The sequence below is a fragment of the Alligator mississippiensis genome, chromosome 15 (genome assembly GCF_030867095.1).
Source record: "Alligator mississippiensis isolate rAllMis1 chromosome 15, rAllMis1, whole genome shotgun sequence".
In the NCBI taxonomy this organism is placed as follows: domain Eukaryota; kingdom Metazoa; phylum Chordata; order Crocodylia; family Alligatoridae; genus Alligator; species Alligator mississippiensis.
Genome location: NC_081838.1, coordinates 14,170,159 through 14,173,609, shown reverse-complemented (window position 1 = coordinate 14,173,609; position 3,451 = coordinate 14,170,159). Strand labels below are relative to the sequence as shown.

The following is a 3,451-nucleotide window of genomic DNA, read 5'->3' as shown; positions in this document are numbered from 1 at the left end:
CTTTTGTAGCACTATTAGAAGCAAAACAAATTTATGGAAATATTCTCTAGGATGAAATGCTTTGAAAACACCCGGTTAGCTCTACCTTTGTGCTAAACTGTGAAAATATAAGCTTCTTTTCTGAATCAAGCTCAGTGCTAAGTTCAAGGTCCTAATAATTTCCTCTGAAAAAGGAAACTGAGTGTCAGCACGTTTTACCCTCCCCTCCCAGTGTCACCTCTCTTAGATCATCTCAATAAGACCAGGAAAGTAGTTGGCCCGGCAATTTTTAAGATGGAAAAACATTGGCATGGGCATGTGACATACAGGGAGGCAGAGGACAAACTAATAATCACCAGCAACTAGGAAAACAATTATTTAATTTCAAGGTGAGACATCCACAACAGAAGATTTTGCAGCTGATAACCAAAACAAGGGTGTTTTCCATGCACCAGGAAGTTTAGGAAGCTGTATAAAAGGGTTTGCAAGCCAGGGCTCTTTACTCTCTTCTCCTGATTTACTCTCCCTGGTAAGCCAGGTAAGTCCATTTGAACTCAATTTCTTTTTAACTATGGGGATACTGTACTAAACAGTCTTTAACGTTAGGACTGAATCTTGCCTATATACATTGCAATATTTTAGGATATTAAAGGGAACTAAAGAACTGCAGAATGGGAACAAAGGGAACTAATGGGAATTACATTGAACTAAAGAATGAATGTTTGGTTGTTTGAATCATTGAGACAAACTTCATACTCGGCTTTTAAATCAGTTGTGCACAGAAGAAATTCCACAGCACATCCTTTCCACGCTTTCTTCCTGGTCTCGGAAGCAAGTGCCACTTGGCATTATTGAGGACAGGAGAAAAGCTTAAGAGAATTCCTGTCCTGATGCACTGGGTTTTTGTGTGTGTGATTAGAAGTATCGGGTGCCATAAGACCTTCTTTTTCATGTATTCATTAGCAAACTTGCTGAATCACAGCGGGTGAATCACTAAGAATTTTTCCTACATTTCCCTACTCTGGTCTGCATGAAAAATTTTTCACTTTTGATGGATGGTGGCACTCTTCCCCCCCAAAAAAGCCTGTTTTATCCAGTTTCAGTAAGTGCTTTGAGGAGAAGGGGGCTATAGAGGGGCTAGACAGCAGAGCAGCCTAAGGGGACTGGAGCAAGGGACAGAGAAGAATTGGGATCCAACATGTGACCAGAAGCAGAGGGATTTGGCTTTCACATCACTGATCCATCTCTGTTTCTAAGTTGGCCTTTCTAGAGCTGTCACTACAGTCATCGGTCAGGCTTAACTTACTGCACCACACCTTCTGCGGTGCCCAGGATCTGTCCCTTGTTTTTGTTGCTTTTGTTGCAGTTGGTGGGTGGCAGGAGTTAGGGAGCCCACAGGTGAGGATGGCATTTGAAGGGCATTGGGGACACTAACGACCAGAGTGAAAGAGGGACCAGCTGAGGTGACGCTGTGCCACATCTGGTGCAAAGTGTCAGTGTGCCCAATCAGAAGTGACAATCAATTCCTGAGTTAGGTGTCCATGGCCAGCTTAGCTCAAATGAAGAGACTCAAGCTCCTCCTGTGCAAACCAGGCAGCATGTTCTGCCAATGCAAAGCCAAGAAGAGCGGGAGCAATATCTGACATCTCACCCCTCTCCCCAACTGGGGTGATTCCCAGAAGCGCTGGCTTTGTCTGGGATTTGGGGATCCATAACTGGACACTGTCTAAGGATGAATCCTTCCTGCAGTGCAACTAGTGTCAGAGGTGCAATCCACCTTTGCCCCCAGGTCCCAGTGTCAATTGACAAAGAGGAAGACTTGGGTTCTGGGTCCTGAAGTGAATGCACATTCCCCACGTCCCAGGAATGTGCCGGCACCATTGGGCCAGGGGCCCAATGTGAGAAGGTTTTGAAGCTGTTGTATAGGGTAGAGGCTGAGGGCAAGTGGAGCAAAAAGGAAAGGAGAGCAGTGACACCGGCAGAAAGTGGGGATGTGGCCAGCATTTCCCTGCTCCCTCTCCCAGTCTCCGGGGCCCTACCAGATTTCCCTTTGAGTCACACCCACATTTTCACCCTTGATCCCATCCAAACAGCACATGTGTCATGTTATCTCTGCTCCCGGCTCTGTTTCAGATTTGCCTCCAGCACAGCAAGATGTTTGACAGCCTGGACATGATCGAAGACCTGCATTACCCAGGCCAGTCTGACTGTCTTCCCTACCAGCGTAGAAGGCCACCATACACGTGTTGTTGCTATGACTGCTGGGGAAGGCTGGTTTGGAAAGGTTGCTGCTGGTCCGTACCCCCCTGGTGGTGCCGTCAGGGTGGCTCTGGAAAGGGCTGGCCATGCTAATTGCAGCTAGAATATCCACAAAAAGCAAGATACAGATTCACGACTGACCCGAAGGACATGGCTTGGAGCAGTGCTAAACACTCAGCACCTCAGTAGCGATTGGTTTCACATTGCTAGAAGACTCCCCGCACGTACAAGTGTTTCCTACACTTTGCTTTCTCACTCTAGGAACTTTGAATTGTCTGTGCTGTCAAGCATTGAGACCTCTTCATGCTGTGCTGTCATTTAAAAGGAAGCCTCTGCTTTCTTAGAGTCCATATGCAATCCATTGCAGACCACATGACACAGCCACAGTTATTAGAAGGGTTTTTGTGTCAACGGGAAGGAGAAGCATGTCTATCCTTTGCTTCTAACTTGAACCTTGGCTGCAGAATCTGCATCATGGGGAAGCTACTTATTCCCCTCTTTACCTGGTGCTTTTCCTCATGTGACATTATTCCAGGAGAAAGGCAGTAAATAAAGAGATTGAAGCAGCTAGGTAGTCAAAGTCAGAAGCTGCAAAGAAAGAAGCACACCTTGTACAAAATGGGCCATGTGTAGTATTCTGGTGGTGGCCCTTTGGCCAATCTTGGCAATATTTGCTCTCTCCTCTGGATCCATTCTGTGTCTGTATACTTCATTTCTTCTATGCATTAAAATTCCTCTGCAGCATAATATTTGCCTCCTGGTTTTTTTCCCCTCCATTCCTAAAGATCAGACCTGGAACATGTCTGTGTGCCCTGTTCTTTCCCCCTACCCCAGATCGCGTCTTTGCTATTCTGTCTTATATAGAATACCTGGTCCTTTTCAGCTGAGGCTCCATGACTGATAATTTTGCGCTTTCTGCATTGCAGAAACATAATGCCAGCACTCCAGTCTCTCTAACTATTACCACCCTGGTTTGGTCAATATTAAGACAAATCCATGCTACGCAGCGCTGATCTGAAATCCTGCAATCTCCAGCAAGAAGGAGCTCAGGGCCTGTCTGCAAGGCTGTCTTTATGTCACTGGAGGCAGTAGTGCCCTATTCCATTTCCCCAGAACTCAGAACTAGGTTTTCTCTTGTCTATCTACACAAGATACTAAAAGTCCCCACCTCCCCCCCACCGCTTCCCCCCCAGCAGAACCCGGTGAGTTGGGG

At 46.4% G+C, this 3,451-nt stretch overlaps 1 long non-coding RNA gene across 1 annotated transcript; it reads left to right on the top strand.

Annotated features, from left to right (window-relative positions):
- Positions 1-450: 450 nt before the first annotated feature.
- On the top strand, positions 451-2,985 carry LOC132245745 (uncharacterized). The gene is made up of 2 exons (XR_009457463.1): positions 451-517; positions 2,113-2,985. It is a non-coding gene; the product is annotated as an uncharacterized LOC132245745 (long non-coding RNA).
- Positions 2,986-3,451: the final 466 nt, after the last annotated feature.